Source organism: Equus caballus, chromosome 4 (assembly GCF_041296265.1).
Source record: "Equus caballus isolate H_3958 breed thoroughbred chromosome 4, TB-T2T, whole genome shotgun sequence".
In the NCBI taxonomy this organism is placed as follows: domain Eukaryota; kingdom Metazoa; phylum Chordata; class Mammalia; order Perissodactyla; family Equidae; genus Equus; species Equus caballus.
This window is the reverse complement of record NC_091687.1, coordinates 8706925-8726025: the sequence shown is the minus strand read 5'-3', so window position 1 is coordinate 8726025 and position 19101 is coordinate 8706925. Positions and strand designations below refer to the sequence as shown.

Below are 19101 nucleotides of genomic sequence, written 5' to 3'. Positions count from 1 at the left end.
TGGGCATCTTTTAATTATTATTTTAATTGGTTACCTTTAAATTTTAATTAAACTTTTTACCAATAGATGCTACATTTGTATCCTTCAAATATTTAAAGGTATAGAGGGTTATACGGTGAAAATTCTCCTTTTGCTTCCAGTTCCTCAGGCAGTCACTTCGTCTATTAGGGGCAATCAGTGTTGCTGACTCCTTGGATATTCTTCTAAAGGTGGGCCGACTGCTATTATTAATTTTAAATTACACGTAACCGTAAATTTAAAGATTACAAATTAGGCTAAAATCCTTTTCAGGCGCTAATTACAAACCCAGTCCCTATTTGATGACTCCTATTTCCTATGTATTTACATATGTGTAGATGTTATTTTTTTGGCCAGTCGACATTATATCCTTGACATCTTTCCACGTCTATGTATAAAGTACCCCCTTCTTTTAAAATACTGTGTGGTAGTCCTCAGAATATTAGGTAAAATTTATGATTCCCCTACCCTTGGACATGTAATTTGTTTCTTTTGTTTTTTTAAAAGAAGCAGTGCTACCTTCAACTAAGTATATGTCCCCTTTTGTACTTATATCCAGGTGTTCTCTAGGGTAGAGATACCAACAAGCGAAAGTGCTGCCTACCCGATGCACATTTTGAATCCTAGTAGTAGATTCTCTCCATTTGCTCTTCCAAGTAGCTGTTACAATTTACACTCCTACCCCAACCCTTTCCCTGCACCCTCGCCAAAATTGGTAAAATGCAGTTTTTAAAATTTTCTGAATTGACGAGTGTGAAAATTTTTAAAAGGATGACATGTACAAAAGAAGTGTGGTAATCATGAGTGTATATCTTGATAACAAAGTTAATGAACTCATGTAACTATCTAAACCAGGACTTTAAACGTTTGCCAGCAATATAGAATCTCTCCTCATGCTTGGTCTTAGTAGATGCACTCCTACACACAAATAGCCACTTTTCTGAATTTTACCACCAGAATTAGTTTTGCCTGTTTTTCAATGCTGATAAGTGGACGCACATACTATGTACTCTTATGTGGCTCTTTTCACTCAGTAATATATTTGTAAGATTGATCCATATTGAAGAATGTAGTAGTAGTTTATTCATTTTCAATTTTGTATATAATCCCAAAATCTCTTTATCTGTTCTAATATTGCTTGGCATGAGGTTGTTTAAAGTTTGGAGTGACTACAGTTGATGCTGCTATGAATATTCTGGTCCCTGTCTATTGATAGATGTAGTTACACATTTGATTTTGGCACAGTGGTACCTTGTGTGTGGGGGATACGTTCCAAGACCCCAGGGGATGGCTGAAAGCACAGATAGTACTGAACCCTATATATACTATGTTTTTACCTATACACCGTAACTATGATAAGGTTTAATTTATAAATTAGGCACAGTAAGAGCTTAACAATAATAACAATGAAATAGAGCAATTGTAACAATATACTGTAATAAAAGCTATGTGACTGTGGTCTCTAAATAGCTTATTCTATATTTTCAGGCTGCAATTGATCACAGATAACTGAAACTATGGGGAGCAAACTGTAGATAAGGGGGAACTATCGTATATACCTGGGAGTAATATTACTGTGTCACAGGATATGCATGTATTCAGTATTAGTAGACACTGCCAAATAGTTTTTTGATTTACCAATTTACAACCTACTGGCAGTGAATGAAAATTCCAGTTGCTCCGCAACTTTGTCAACACCTGCTATTCCCAGTTTTGTTTTGTGTTCATCTTTTTTGTTTGTTTTTTGTTTTCAACTTTATTGAGACAAACGGAATATACAAAAAGTTGCATATGTTTAATGTATGCGTTTTAATGAGTTTGGACATATGCATACACCCATGATACCATCGCCACAAACAAGGTAGTAAACATAACCATCACCATCAAAAGATTTCTTGTGTCCCTTTGCTTTTTTTGGTGCTAAGAGCACATAGCATGAGAGCTGCCTTCCTAACAAGCTTTTAAGTGCACAACGCCCTATTGCTAACCACGTGCACAATGTTGTACAGAAGATCTCTAGAACTTATTCATTTTGTATATAACTGTAACTCTTTAACCATTGAAAAATTCTTCATTTTCCCCTCCCCCGTCCCCCTGCTACCACCATTCTATTCTCTGCTTCTATTAATTTGGCTATTCTAGATACTTCAGGTAAGTGGAATCATGCAGTATTTGTTTTTCTGTAACTGACTTAATTCCAGGCATAATGTTTTCCATGGCAATGTGATATCTCTGGTTCCTTACCCCAAACCCCGTTTGAGCCTCAAGCTGGGCTGGCCCTCCGTGTTTGTCCCTCATGTGGTTGAATGGTTGTCATGAGAGGGCCACAAGCAGGTAAGAGGTGCCACAGCAACTGTGGGTTGCCTTTGCCCCATCCCCGAATGCAGCCTGACCCATTCCTCACCTTTGATGTCCCCAGGCCCAGCACCTGAAATTGCAAACTTCTCTACCCACTCAGGTTCAGGCTCTGAGGTCCCACAGCTGCCCATGTGGTGTGGAAGAAGTTTTGGCCCTGAATTTTACATTCCAGAAATCCCAAGGAATTGTCTAGACAAGACAGATGCCGTTTTGTGGGGGTTTTTTTGAAGAAGATTAGCCCTGAGCTAACATCTGCCGCCAATCCTCCCCTTTGTGCTGAAGAAGATTGGCCCTGAGCTAACATCCATGCCCATCTGCCTCTACTTTATATGGGGGATGTCTGCCACATCATGGCTTGATCAGCGGTGCATAGGACCACGCCCAGGATCCGAGCTGGCAAACCCTGGGCTGCTGAAGCAGGGCATGCAAACTTAACCGCTTCCCCACTGGGTGGCCCTGTAAGAAAATTGATGATTCAATCAAATGAAGCAATGTCAGGTTAAGAAGATGTCTCTGGTTGTGCAACTGAGCTATCACATGCCTTTTAAGCAATTAGAACTAGATCATGCAATCCTTTGTCACCCAATTAAATTTGAAAGGCCAGAAGTGCATAGATTAGCACTTTAGCTTTTGCTTTAGTGAAAGCAATTATTACTTATATAAAAGGACAATTAAAATGAAAAATGAATTTTGATGAAAATGTAGTGGTATAGATAATATTCACTTTTACTTTTTTTTTTTTTAAAGTTTGGCCCTGAGCTAACATCTCTTGCCAATCTTTTTTTTCTTCTTCTCCACAAAGCCCCCCAGTACATAGTTGTATATGTTCTAGTTGTACGTCCTTCTGGTTGTGCTGTGTGGGACACCGCTTCAGCATGGCTTGATGAGCGGTGCTAGATCCTTGCCCAAGATCTGAACCAGTGAAACCCTGGGCCAGTGAAGTGGAGCACACGAACTTAACCACTTAGCCATGGGGCCACCCACTTTTACTTTTTAAATGCTTAAAAAAATTCATAATGTTTTCCAGGTCCATCCGTGGTGTCACAAATGGTGGGATTTCCTTCTCTTTTAAGGCCAAATAACTTTCTATTGTATGCATATACCACACTTTATCCATTTGTCTGTTGTTGGAAATGTGGGTTGTTGCCAAATCTTGACTATTGTGAATCATGCTGTAATAAGTGTGGCAGTGCAGATATCTCTTTGAGATCCTGATTTCAATTCTTTTGGACATTTACCCAGGAGTGAAATTTCTGGATCATATTGTAGAAGAAATAGAAAATATGAACAGACCTGTAACAAGTAAGGAAATCAAATCGGTAATCAAAAACCTCCCAACAAAGAAAAGTCGAGGACCAGATGGCTTCACTGGTAAATTTACCAGTGAAGAATTAACACCAGTCCTTCTCAAAGGCTTCCAAAAAGTTGAACAGGAGGCAACACTTCCAAACTCATTGTACAAGGCCTGCATTATGCTGATACCAAAACTAGAAAAAGACTCTACAAGAAAAGAAAATTCCACGTTGATATCTTTGATGAACGTAAATGCAAAAGTATGTGAAAAACTTCTAGATGCAGAAATCTGTAACAAAAATTCTAGCAAACAGAATTCAACAGCACGTTATAAGGATCATACACCATGATCAAATGGAATTTATTCCTGGGATGCCAAGATGGTTTGAGATACACAAATCAATAAATATGATATAGCACATTAACAGGATGAAGGAGAAAAATTGTATGATCATCTTAGTAGATGCAGAAATTCATTTGATAAAATTGAACATCTGTTATGATAAAAACTCTCAGCAAATTAGAAACAGAAAGAATGTACCTCAACATGACAACCGCTATATATGACAAGCCCACAGCTAACATCATACTAATGGTGAAAAACTGAAAACTTTTCCTCTAATATCAGGAACCAGGTAAGGGTGCCCACTCTCAGTCCTAGCTAGAGCAATTAGGCAAGAAAAAGAAGTAAATGGCATCCAAATTGGAAAGGGAGAAGTAAAGATGTCTCCATTTGCAGATGACGTGGTCTTATATATAGAAAACCCTGAAGATTACACACACACGCACGCATGCACACACCTGTTAGAACTAATAAATGAATCCAGGTATGTTGCATTATACAAAATCAACATACAAAAATAAGTTGAATTTCCAATGAACTACCCAAAAGGGAAATTAGGAAAACAATCTTATTTACAATAGCATCAAAAACAATAAAGTATTTAGAAATAAATCCAACCAAGGAGGTGAAAGATTTGTACACTAAAAACTACAATATTCTGATGAAAGAAATTAAAGAAAACACAAATGGAAAGACATCTTGCATTAATGGATTGGAAGACAATACTGTTAAAATGCCCATACTACCCAAAGCAATCTACATATTCAATGCTATTCCTGTCAAAATTCCAATGGCATTTTCTACAGAAATAAAAAAAACCCCTAAAATTCATATGGAAGAACAAAAGACCTAGAATAGCGAAAGCAACCTTAGGAAGGAAGAACAAAGCTGGGGACATCACACTTCGTGATTTTAAAGTCACTGTAGTCAAAACACTATGATGGTGTCCTAGAGACAGACATATAGACCAATGGAACAAAATGAAGAACCCAGAAATAAACCCACACGTATACAGGCATCTGATCTTCAGCAAGGGTGCTAAACATACACAATGGGAAAATAATAGTCTCTTCAAAAATAGTGTTGGGAAACTGGATATTGACATGTAAAAGGATGAAAATGGACATCTATCTTACAACATACACAAAAATCAACTCAAAATGGATTAAAGACTTAAACATAAGGCCTGAAACTGTCAAACTCCTATAGGAAAATGGGGAAAGCTTCGTGACATTAGTCTTTGCAAAGATTTCATGGATATGTGGATATGACACCAAAAGCACAGGAAACAAATGTAGACATAGACAAGTGGGACTATGTAAAACTAAGAAGTTTCTTCACAGTAAAGGAAAAAATCAGCAGAGTGAAAAGTTAACCTGAAAATGGAAGAAAATATTTGCAAACCACGTATTTGATAAGGTGTTAATTTCCAAAAAAATGGAAGCAATTCCTACAGCTCTTTAGCAAGAAAAATAATAACAACCCCATTAAAAACTGGACAAAAGACTTGAATAGACATTTCTCCAAAGAAGACATACAATTGTCAAGAGATATATGAAAAGGTGCTTAACATTACTAATCATCAGAGAAATGCAAATCAAAAACACCATGAGATATCACCTCACACCATTAGGATGGATATTAACAAAAGATAACAAATGTTGGCAAGGATGTAGAGAAATGTTGAATCATTGTACACTGTTGGGGGGAATGTAAAATGGTGCAGCCACTATGGAAAACAGCATGGAGGTTTTTTTATAATGTTATACATTCTGATGCATATGAAGGGCTATCACATTGGCTCTAACATGCACTCCCTGGATGACAAAAAGAGCTTAACACCTTTTCATATGTGCGTGTGTCATTTGAATATTCTTTTTTGTGAAATGCCTGTTCAAGTCTTTTGCCCATTTTTAAATTATCTGTCTTTTTCTTATTTATTTTGTAGGGGAGAAGAAATCCTCTACCCTCTCTAGGTCCTTCTGGCTGGGCTACGAATTAAACTGACATGAGACTGAGTAGTAGGAGAAAATCAAACAGAGCTTTGTAACATGCATATATGGAGGAAACCCAGGAAACTGGGCAACTTGCCAAAATGGCAGAGCTGCCAGCTTAAATGTCATCTTCAGCTAACGACAAAGGAGGATTTGGGTGGAAGGCAATTTACATGGAGATGGAAATGTCAATGGGCCAACTACAGACAGTGTGACCTGAGAGACACGTTTTACATTATATTACAGTTATCCTCTGGTATTAGCCCCTTCCTGGAACAGACCTGTCTATTGTAAATTCTTTTAGACAGTTGAGGGGGAGGTCAAAGTTTCTTTCAGAGTCTTTTGTGCTTAAAAATTATCAAGCCAAAGAGACACATTTTGGGTGGCCGCTTCTGATTCCTGACAATTTCTAGGTTTTTCTATAGTGTAGATCTGATTTTTATGTCAGATATATGTGTTGTGTATATTTTTCTTACTCTGTCTTTTTCATTATAAAATGAATCTTTGACTTATTAGAATCTACTATAAATTAATACTTTTTCTAGTTTCTGGACAAAGCAAAGACTTTAGAACACTTTAATTTCATTTACCTAACTCCTGATTTTTGTGCAACTGTTGTGTATTTTTTTTCCTGGGGAAGATTAGCCCTGAGCTAACATGTGCTGCCAACCCCCCTCTTTTTGCTGAGGAAGCCTGGCCCCAAGCTAACATCCATGCCCATCTTCCTCTACTTTATATGGGGGACGCCTACCACAGCATGGCTTGACAAGCAGTGCATAGGTCCACATCCGGGATCCAAACTGGTGAACCCCAGGCCGCTGAAGTGGAACGTATGAACTTAACCACTACACCATCAGGTCATGCCCTGTTGTGTATTTTGATTCTATTTAATTATTTTAAAACCCGACAAAATATTATTTCATTTTATATAGACAATATTCATTTAGATTTGTCCATATATTTGTATTTTACTTTGCTTTTCGCTACTTTTTGCATTCCTGGGATTACGTTTTAAATTATTTCATTCTTTATTAAGTTTTATAGCATGTCTGCCAGTGACAAAAACCTCCACTAGGCTATCCAAGATGAGATATCTAAACTCTCACCCAGCTGCTTTGGGTACTCTCGGATGCAACTGTTGCCTTTTCAAACTTAATCCAGCATTGTGGTTATTAATAGCAGGAAGTTGCTCTGATAGTAGATACTCAATTATAGATCAAAATGTATTGAGCATGTTCACAAGTGTGAATAATATTCTTTTAGTGTTAGCCTGAACTAGTGCTGTGCGCCACGAGAAGAATGTTTGAAATGACGTTAGTGAAAATGTGGACTAGGCAGCTCCAATGACCTGTTCCTCCACAGACGCATTGAAAAATTAAGCAGCAGTTGTCAGAATCAAATTTGTCAGAAGTCTGGAAAATAGACAAATGTTTACAACCACCAAGCAAGTGCTGAATCAAGGAAAAGGCAACTTTATAATGGTAGAAGAGTTTGAGGGTATTTTTACTTGCCCTTGACCAGCCCCCTCCCAGGCTCTGCAGTGATCTTGAAGATGACAGCCTGTGTTCCCAGAATGGGACCCTTCCGTGCGTTGGGGAGGAATGGAGTGGAAATAAAAGGTATGCAAATTGGAATGGAAGAAGTAAAACTGTATGTATTCACAGACAGTATGACTATATAGAAAATCTCAAAGAGTCTGAAAAAAAAACCCATCCTACTGGAGCTAATAAATGAATTTAGCAAAGTTGCAGGTACAAGATCAATGCAAAAAATCAGATGTGTTTCTATACACCAGCAATGAACAATATGAAAATGGAATTTAAAAAACAATTTCATTTACATTAGTATCAAAAAATAAATAAAAAACTTAGGAATAAATTTAACCAATGAGGTGAAAGACTTGGATACTAAAAACTATAAGACATTGCAGAAAGAAATTTAAGAAGACCTAAATAAATGGACTGACATCCCATGTTCATTGATTGAAAAATTAATGTTGTTAAGATGGCAATAATTCTCAAAGCCAGCTAAAGATTCAGTGCAATCTCTACCAATATTTCAGTAGCCTTTTTCCAGAAAAGGAAAAGCTGATCCTTAAATTCATGTAGAATTGCAAGGGGTCCTTAATAGCCAAATCAATCTTGAACATGAAGAACAAATTTGGAGAATTCATGCTTCCTGATTTTAATACTTACAACAAAGCTACAGTAATCAAGACAGTGTGATATTGAAATAAAAAGACGTATAGATCAATGGAATAGAATTGAGAGTCCAGAAATAAATTTAAATATCTATGGCCAGTTGATTTTCAAGAAAGATGCCAAGACGATTCAATGGGGTAAAGAATAGTCTCTTCAACAAATGGTGCTGGGACAAATGAACATGTAAAAGAATGAAACGGGACCCCTACCTCACTCTATATACAAAAGTTATCTCAAAAGGAGCCAATAGCCTAAATATAAGAGGTAAAACCTTAAAACCCTTCAAAGAAAACATGGGGGTAAATCATCATGTTCTTGGATTTGGCAGTAGATTCTGAGATATGACAACAAAAGCACAAACAACAACAAAAACAGATAAATTGAACTTCATCAAAACTAATAACTTTTATGCATCAAAGAACAGTATCAAGAAAGTGAAAAAACAACTTAGAGAATGGGATCAAATATTTGCAAATAATATACTTAATAATAGTCTAGTATCCACATTACATAAAGAACTCCCACAACTCTGTGACAAAAGATAACCAAATTAAAAGTGTGCAAAAGACTTGAATAGACATTAATTCAAAGAAGATTTACAAATGGCCAATAAAACATGAAAAAATGTTCAACATTATTAGTTAATAAGGAAATGAAAATCAAAACCACAGTGAAGTACCACTTCACACCCACTAGAATGGCAAACAAAACAAAACAAACCACCCCCCCCCCCAGAAAAATGGAAAATAAAAAGTGTTGGTGAGTATGTGGAGAAATTGGAACTCTTGTGCTTTGTTGCGGGGAATGTAAAATGTGACAATTGCTTTAGAAAACAGTTTGGCAATTCCTCAAAAAGATATGCATAGTATGACCTAATATTTCCACTCCTAGGTGTATATACAAAATAATTTAAAACACATAGTCAAACAAATAAGTGTACATATATGTTCATAGCAGCACTATTCATAATAGCTAAAAGGTGGAAACAGCCCAAATGTTCATCAATGTATGAATGGATAAACAAAATGTGGTATATACATACAATAGAATATTATTCAGCCATAAAAAGGCATAAAGTACTGAAACGTGCTACATTGTCGACGAACATTTAAGACATTATGCTAAGTAAAAGAAGTCAGACACAAAGCTCACCTACGTATGATACCATTTATGTGAAATATCTAGAATAGGTAAATCCATAGAAATAGATTGCACATTGATGCCTATCAGTGAGAAAGGGAGGAGAATGGGAGCAAGTGATTAATGGTTAAAAGGTTTTCCTTTGGGGTGGTGAAAATGTTTGAGAACTTTACAGAGATGGTGTTTGCACAACATTTGGAAAGCACTAAATAAATGCCACTGAATTGTTCACTTTAAAATGTTAATTTTATGTTATGTGAATTTTACTTCAATTTAAAAATAATAATTCAATAACCCACCTACCCCCAAAACCAACATGTTCAAATGAGTTTTCGTCTCTTGCACAAATTTCCATGGATCTTAGATAGTTGGAGACCAAAGAGACTGTAGATATGAAAGAATTATCTAAATTACATGAAACATTTGCAGTGTTCTACTTAAGCAATGTAAAAGTAAAGACAGAAATTAATACAGAAGATTCTACCACTATATGCCAGACTCATCTGCCACTCGTCCTCCTACTTTTCATTTGGACTAGTTGTACCATTTTTCTGCCCCAGATTAGGTGCTTAAAAATATTTCTTGAATGATGACACAATGAATAATCATTTTACATTGCTCATGCAAATACAATGCTCCCATCCAATCTATCCTCTATACTTCCGCTAGTTAGTCTATATGAGATATGATGAAAGCCTGAAGTCTTTCAATAGGTATGTTTATAATGGAAATCAGTAATATACATATAGAGTGGGTTGGAAAGGAAGCGATGAATATGTAAGCTATTAAAGATGTAGAGCTGACAAGACTTGACTATTGACTTTATTTGGGAAAATAAAGGAGTACAGAAAGGGTGATTGGTTGGAGAATTTTGCCATTAACAAATCAGGAATTCGGGGGGAAAGCTGGTTTGGACAGGGGCTGAGTTATAAACTCACTTTTGAACATTTTGTGTTTGTAGTTGATGTGGCTTATTTGGAACTATGTCTAGTAGGCATCTAGATGATAAACCTAGAGAGCTCAGGAGAGACACTTCAGGATGATATCGTGCAGGGAGAGTGTACAGATTTTGAAGGGAAGAACACCCAGGGAAGAATCCTGGGGAATATCACCATCTAAGGAGTAGGTGGAAGCAGAAGAGACCAAAAGGAAACTTAGACACAGTGCAATCAGAGATCAGAGGAGAAACACAAGAAGTCATGAGTGATTAGAGAAAATAGTGTTTTGAAAATGAAGTGATAAAGATTTTAAGTCAAAGTGAGCAAAACCTAAGACAACATGGAATAGAAATCCTAATAGAGTGAGGTAAATATGGGAATATTTATTTAATGAGATTAACTGCAACTTGGATCTTTAAGGATATAAGTGATATAAAGCAGTAAGAAAGTAAGTGGAAGATGGAGAATGACAAGTATTATAGGAAAAGAAATGAAGGCAGCAATGTGTGAGTAGCCTTGACTGAATGGCACATGAAATTATAGGTCCCTGAATTATCTAAACCAATACATCACTTTAGGTTCTGAGAGGGGTTGTGGTTGGTTATATCAGGAAAAGAGTGATTAGCACATTTTGTTCTAACGTTTTTCTTATATTCCCTGTATTATTTATTAGTTTGCAACTAAAGCAGTCTTAGGAGTTTATCTAAAAGAGCAACACTTTTAGTAACATTAATTAGACAAATCACTAGTGCACATTACAATTTAGTTCCCATAAGATGATACTGCTGTATAAGTAAAAAAGTTAAAAACCTGGAATGGGTGGTTTCAGTTTAAAAAAAGAAAAACACACGAATCCTGGAGAATGCAATAGTGGATAGCTGTTGGAAAGGGCCATATCTGTGCCGTCCAAAGAAACATGGGTTCGGAGGCAAGTTGGGACATTTGGGTCTGTTCCAAGATAGACTTTGAATGTTGATTCACTCTTAAATAGACTGTAAATTCCTATAGAATTTATTGAAAAGGCAATTTCAGCTGCAGCAATTTAACTATTAGAAGTCAAAAAGACAAAGAAAAGGGGCCAGCCTAGTGGCTCAGCCGTTAAGTTCGCAAGTCGCGCTTCGGTGGCCCAGGTTTCGATTCAGATCCCGGGTATGGACATGGCACCGCTTGGCAAGTCATGCTGTGGTAGGCGTCCCACATATAAACTAGAGGAAGATGGGCACAGATGTTAGCTCAGGGCCAGTCTTCCTTGGCAAAAGAGAGGAGGATTGGCAGCAGATGTTAGCTCAGGGCTAATCTTCCTCAAAAAAAAAAAAAAAGACAAAGAAAAACATGATTTATGAGCCCAGAGCTAAGGTTAGAACTTCATAGAACTTTGCCAACTCAAATCATCAGTGAATTTGGTCATCCTCATCCTGTCCTCTACTAATTTGAAGGATTTGGTTGCATCTTGGTGAAGCCATTTAGCTCACCACAGTCTCTCATGTAACACAGGACCACAACCCCAATGAGCATCCTCTTCTGCTCCCGAGTGAGTCAAGACAGCCAGGAAAGAGGCTCTCTTCCACCACTGTGACTCATGGCGCATGAGACTGAGCTGGTGCTCTGGGGTAGGGAGGCACTGCACGCTCCTCTTACATGTGGACCCGATGTTAGCCAAGGCTGGTCAAACCACCAAATCCACATGTCAAGTTAGGCTTCCATCTTGCAAAGTTGCTACAAAGTCATACAGAGGTCATTGATCTGTGCTTCCCAGCTATGTTTATACAGTTTTCACACAGTGCTTATGTTGGCAGAAAGCAGCTCTGTAAGATGCTAGTGGTAACGTGTGAGGAAGGGCCAAAATAATGGCAGAATATCCAGGAAAGCAGTGTTTATCATTTATCATTAATTATTTTCAAAGAATGTTTCCCACATTGCTTCTTTTTGTAAGCATCTGTAAGCTGATGTCCTTTCTTTGTTAAAAAAGGAATTCAAGTAAAAGAATTGTTGGTAATTCTTAACTTTGGAAGCACCATGTTGAGGTAAAATTTCTCCATAAAATTATGCTGTCTATAAAGGTGCTTTAAAAAATGCAAAAGATTACAGGCAGACAGCACTATAACGCTGATATTCCCTCATGGTGAACTCATCCACTGTCAGCAGGAACTAATAGAGTGAGCGAGGTTTTTTTTCTTTTTTCTGTTTAAAAATTTATAGGGAAAAGGAGATTCAACCTATCTCACTCTCACTTACTCCCTCCTTCACCCCCTCCCTCCCTCTCTCCCTCTTTTCCTCCCTTCTTTTTTCCTTTTTTTGCTACAGAAAAAAAGAAAAATCTAGAAAACACAGTCTTCACGCCTGGCCTTATTGGGGACAAACAATTTCAAAGAAAGTTTGTCTTTTCCAAGAGGTTCACTAATATCTGGTTATAACAAAGTGGACAGTACTTAGGCAGACCCATTACTTATATGAAATATACCTGCATAATATGTTAATTCCAAATTCTGACTTTAAAAATCTCACATGGCTTATATAAGTGATATATCAATGTATACTTCTTGCAAATAATTAAAATAGTATAGATGTATAGTGAGTGAAGAATAAAAATCTCCTTTCAAATGCCCCCCTTTTTATTAACTTTTTATTAAGATTATGATAGTTTACAACCTTGTGAAATTTCAGTTGTACATTATTGTTTGTCAGTCGTGTTGTAGGTGCACCACTTCACCCTTTGTGCCCTCCCCCCACCCCCCTCTTTCCCCAGGTAACCACCAATCACTTCTCTTTGTCTATATGTTTAACTTCCACCTATGAGTGGAGTCATACAGTTTGTCTTTCTCTATCTGGTTTATTTCACTTAACATAATACACTCAAGGTCCATCCATGTTGTTGTGAATGGGACGATTTTATCCTTTTTTATGGCTGAGTGACATTCTATTGTATATATATACCATATCTTCTTTATCCAATCATCAGTTGATGGGCACTTAGGTTGCTTCCACATCTTGGCTATTGTAAATAATGCTGCGATGAACATAGGGGTGCATGGGTCTCTTGGAATTGCTGATTTCAAGTTCTTTGGATAGATACCCAGTAGTGGGATGGCTGGGTCATATGGTATTTCTATTTTTAATTTTTTGAGAAATCTCCATACTGTTTTCCATAGTGGCTGCACCAGTTTGCATTCCCACCAACAGTGTATGAGTTCCTTTTTCTCCACAACCTCTCCAACATTTGTCACTTTTTGTTTTGGTTATTTTTTTGCTATTCTAACAGGTGTAAGGTGATATCTTAGTGTAGTTTTGATTTACATTTCCTTGATGATTAGTGATGATGAGCATCTTTTCATGTGTCTCTTGTCAAATGCCCCCATTTTTAATACAACCCTGAAGATGACTACTGTTAAACATTTAGTGTATAGCCTTTCCAACTTTTTCTCTATGTTAACATTATATATATTAGCATTTGAAACCAGTACACTGGACAGGTAACACACATTGAATATAATTAGAACACATCCTTATTTTTGTTTCCCATTGTCCCTTTAAACAAGCTCAGTGGCAAATTTCTTTTTCTGCCAATGGATTAAAACTAGGCATGCACCTTGACTCGTGGGCTCATTCCCAGTTACCTCTAAGTTCTAAACTTTAATCCTGTATTGGAAACTAGAATGCTAAGTGCCATTTCTTGATCAGCACTTTGATCTCCTCTCAAAGGCAGGCCATCCCTTCTTCCCCTGGTTGGGGCTCAGTACAATTGGACAACCTGCTGCTAGAGAAAAGGGTGCCCCTTTCTCCCCTCTTTATAACGCCTCTCTAGCAATGATATTTGACCCCACTGTAGTTGCATCTAGTAGTTGCATCTAGAGGGATAGGAAATGGGAAAGAAAGAGAGATGGGGATGGGAAGCAGGTAGGAAGGTGTTAACTTTAATGTAATTTTGTAAGATGGCTCCATGGTCTTTTGGCCTGGGTGTTTTCTGTTACTTTAATTGTGGTAAAAAACACACAACATAATATTTACCATCTTAACCGTTGTTAAATGTACCATTCAGTAGTGCTAACTACATTCGCTTTGTTGTGCAACTGGCCTCTAGAACTTTTTCGTCTTGCAGAACTTAAACCCAATCCACATGGAGCAACAGCTCCCCATATCCCCCTTCTTCTAACCCCTGGCGACCACCATTCTATCTTCATTTGAATGAGTTTGATTACTTTATATACCTCACGTAAGTGGAATCATACAGTGTTTGTCTTTTGGTGACTGACATATTTGACTTAGCAAAATGTCCTTAAGGTTCATCCATGTTGTAGTATATGGCAGAGTTTCCTTCCTTTTTAAGGCTGAATAATTCTCCATTGTATGGATATACTACATTTTTTTAATCCAATTCATCCTTTGATGGACATTTGGGTTGCTTCCATCTTTTGGCTTTTGTGAATAAATGCTACCATGAACGTGGGTGTGCAAAATGTCTTCAATCCTGCTTCCAGTTCTTTTGGGTAAATACCCAGAAATGGAATTGCTGGATCATGTGATAATTCTATTTTTAATTTTTTGAGAAAGCTCCATACTCTTTTTCCATAGGGTTACGCCATTTTACCTTCCCTCTAACAGTGCAAAGAGTTCCAATTTCTCCACATCTTCATCAACACTTGCTATTTTCTGGGTTTTGTGTCTGTGTGTGTGTGTGTGTGATACCTCATTGCATTTCTCTAATGATTAGTGATGTTGAACATGTTTTCACGTGCTTCTTGGCCATGTGTAGATCTTCTTTGGAGCAATGTCTATTCAAGTCTTTTTCACATTTTAAAATCAAGGGTTTTGTTGCTGTCATTTTTAAGTTATTGGAGTTCTTTGTATATTGTGGATATTAATTTCATATCGTATATATAGTTTAGAAATATTTTCTCCTATTTTGTAAGTTGCCTTTTCATTCTGTTGATTGTTTCCTTTGATGCACAGAAGTTTTAAAGTTTGGTGTAGTCCTATTTGTCTATTTTTGCTTTTATTGCCTGTGCATTTGGTGTCGTATCCATGAAATCGTTTCCAGATTTATTGTTAGGAAGCTATTCCTCTATGTTTGCTTTTACAGTTTTACAGATTTATGTCTTATGCGTAGACCTCTCATCCATTTTGAGTTAATTTTTATATATGGTATAAAGTAAAGATCCAACTTCATTCTTTGACATGTGGATACCCACTTTCCCCAGCACCATTTGTTGAAATCTGTCCTTTTCTCACTGTGTGGTTTTGGCAACCTTATCCAATGTCATTTAACCATATGCATGAGGATTCCTGTCTAGCCTCTCTATTCTGTTCCGTTGGTCTGTATGTCTGTCTTACACAGTACCACACTGTTTTGATTACTATAGCTTTGTAATGTGGTTTGAAATCCAGAAATGTGAGGCCTACAACTTTTTTCTTCTTTTTCAAGTTTTATTTGGAGTCCCTTGAGATTCCATGTGAATTTTAAGGTATTGTTTTCCATTTCAGCAAAAATGTCTTTGGGATTTTCATAGGAATTGCATCGAATCCCTAGATTGCTTTGGGTTGTGTGGACATTTTAACAATATGAAGTGTTCCAATCCATGAATATGTGATAGCTTTCCATTTATCTATGTCTTCTTTAATTTCTTTTAGTAATGTTTTCCAGTTTTCAGTGTACAAGTCTTTTTCTATCTTGGTTAAGTTTATTCCTAAGTATTTTGGGTTTTTTCAAATATTATTGTAAATGGGATTGTTTTCTTAATTTCCTTTTTTGGATTGTTTATTGTTAGTGTATAGAAATGCAACTGATTTGGGGTTTTCTTTTTTTTTTGTATCCTGCGACTTTTACTGAATCAGTTTTTTAGTTCCGATAGGTTTTTTTGTGGAAACTTTAGTTTTCTATGTATAATATCATGTCATCTGTAAACAGAGATACTCTTGCTTCTTCCTTTGCAAGTTGGATGCCTTTTTTTTTCCTGATCAATTTCTCTGGCTAGGACTTCCAGTACTATGTTGAATAGAAATGATGACAGTGGGCATCCTTCCCTTTTTCCCGATCTTAGAGGAAAAGCTTTCAGTTTTTACCCATTGAGTATAATGTTAGTTGTGGGCTTTTCATATATAGCCTTAATTATGTTGAGGTGATTTCATTCTATTCCTAGTTTGTTGAGTATTTTTAATCATGAAAGGGTGTTGAATTTTGTAAAATGCTTTTTCTGCAACAATTGAGATGATCCTGTGGTTTTTGTCCCTCTGTCTGTTAATGGGGTGTATTAAGTTGATTGTTTTTTGTGTGTTGAACCATCCTTGCACTCCAGGAATAAATCTCACTTGGTCGTGGTGCAATGCTTTTAATGTACTGTTGTATTCAGTTTGCTAGTATTTTGTTGAAGATTTTTTAATCAATATTAAATAGGGATATTTGTTTGTAGGGTTTTTTTCTTGTAGTATCTTTATCTGGCTTTGGTATCAGGGTAATGCTGACCTCATAAACTGAGTTTGGAAGTGTTCATTCTTCAATTTTTTGGAACAGTTTTAAGAACTATTGGTGTTTTCTTCTTTAGACGTTGGTAGAATTCTCTAGAGAAGCCCTCTGGTCCTGGGCTTTTCTTTGTTGGGAGGTTTTTGATTACTGATTCAAACTTCTTATCGATTATAGGTATGTTCAGATTTTTTATTTCTTCATGATTCAGTCTGGTTAAGTTCTATATTTCTAGTAATTTATTCATCTCTTTTAGATTATCCAGCTTGTTAGTGAGTCAATGTTCATAGTAGTCTCTTATAATCCTTTTTATTTCTGTGGCATCAATTGTAATATCTCCCTTTCATTTTTTTCTTTTATTTATGTGGGTCTTTTCTCTTTTTTTCTTAGTCTAGCTAAGGATTTGTCAATCTTGTTGATTTTTCAAAAAATCAACTCTACATTTTGTTAATTTTTTCTATTGCTTTTCTATTCTCTATTTCACTTTTTTCTGCTCTAATCTGTATTATTTCCTTCTTTCTGCTAACTTTGGATTTAGTTTGTGCTTCTTTTCTAGTTCCTTAATGTGGAAATTTAGGTTGTTGATTTGATATCTTTCTTCTCTTTTAATGAGTTTGCTGCCATAAAATTCCCTCTTATTGCTGCTTTCACTATAGCCCGTAAGTTTTGGTATGCTGTTTTCTTATTTTTGTTTGTCTCAAATAGTGTGATTTCTTTTTTGACCCATTGGTTTTTTTTAAGAGTGTATTGTTTAATTTGTACATTTTTGTGAATTTTCAAGTTTTACTTTTTCTATTGTTTTCTATTTTCATCCCATTGTTGTCAGAAAAAATACTTGGTATGTTTTCAATCTTCTTAAATTTGCTAAAACTTGTTTTGTGGCCTAACATGTGGTCTATCCTCGAGAATTTTCCATGTACACTTGAGAAGAATGTATTTTCTGCTATTATTGGGTGGAATGTTCTGTAGATGCCTATTAGGTCTAATTGGTCTATAGTGGTGTTCAGGGCCTCTGTTTCCTTATTGATTTTCTGTCTGGTTTTTCTATCCATTATTAAAAGTGGGCTATTGAAATCTACTGTCATTGTGTTGCTGTCTTTTTCTCCCTACAATTCTGTCAGTGCTTGCCTCATATGTTTGGGAGCTCTGATGTTAGGTGCATATAAATTTAAATTTGTTATATCTTTCTGGTGAATTTACCCTTTTATCAGTACAAAATGTCCTCCTTTATTTCTTGTGACAGTTTTTGACTTAAAATCTATTTTGTCTGTTATAATTATGGTCACCCTGCTCTGTTTACTATTTACATAGCATGGACTTTCCATCCTTTTGCTTTCAGCGTGTGTGTGTTCGTAGATTTAAAGTGAGTCTCTTGTAGACCGCAAATAGATGGATCTTGTGGGGTTTTTTTAATCCATTCAATCACTCTATGTCTTTTAATTGGGCAGTTAAATCTATTTATATTGAAAGTAATTACTTCTAAGGAAAGACTTACTATTGCCATTTGTTAATGGTTTTCCTTATGTCTTGTAGCTATGTTGTCCCTCTTTTCCTCTCTTGCTATCTTTCTTTGTGTTTCATTGATTTTTTTGTAGTTACGTGCTTTGATTCCTTTCCCATTTCTTTTTATGTATTTTCTATAGTATTTTGTGGTTACTATGGAGATCATATAAAACATCTTGAAGTTATAACAGTCTATTTTAAACTGATAACATGTTAAATTAAATCACATACTCTACTCACTTACATCTTCACCCGCCCAAGTATATGTTATTGATGTCACAAATTATATCTTTTTATATTGTATATCTGTTAATATAACTATAGATTTATGGTTATTTTAATGCTTTTGTCATTTACATGCTATGCCAGAATTAAAAGTGTTTTATGTGCCAACATTACAATACTTGAGGATTCTGTATTTCTCTACATATTTACCTTTACCAGAGAACTTTATGTTCTTGTATGTTTTTGTGTTACTGCCTAATGTCTTTTCACTTCAACGTGAAGAACTCCCTTTAGCATTTCCTGTAGGGTGGTTTTTGTGGCAGTGAACCTCCTCACCTTTTATTTATCAGGGAAAGTCTTAATTTCACCTTCATTTTTGAAGGATAGTTTTTCCAGATATAGTATTCCTATTTGGCAGTTTTCTTCTTTCATCACTTTGAATATATCATCCCACTCTCTTCTGTGTGTGAAATTTCTGCTGAGAAATCTACTAATAATCTTACAGGCACTCCCATGTATGTGATGCGTCACTTTTGTCTTGCTTCTTCCAAGATCCTTTCTTTGGGACTTTTGGCCATTTTATTATACCGTGTCTCAGCATGGGCATTTTTGAATTTATCCTCATTGGAGTTCT

General features: G+C 36.2%; 1 long non-coding RNA gene across 22 annotated transcripts in view; it reads left to right on the top strand.

Moving 5' to 3' along the window:
• Positions 1-19101, top strand: part of LOC102148965 (uncharacterized) — a 178278-nt gene that overhangs the window by 556 nt on the left and 158621 nt on the right. For 7 of the 22 annotated variants that reach the window (XR_011437710.1, XR_011437704.1, XR_011437706.1 and 4 more), the window contains exon 2: positions 141-209. The exons of the other annotated variants lie outside the window; for them this stretch is intronic. This is a non-coding gene — a long non-coding RNA (uncharacterized lncRNA). The remainder of the gene's footprint in view (positions 1-140; positions 210-19101) is intronic. 22 annotated transcript variants of the gene reach the window in all.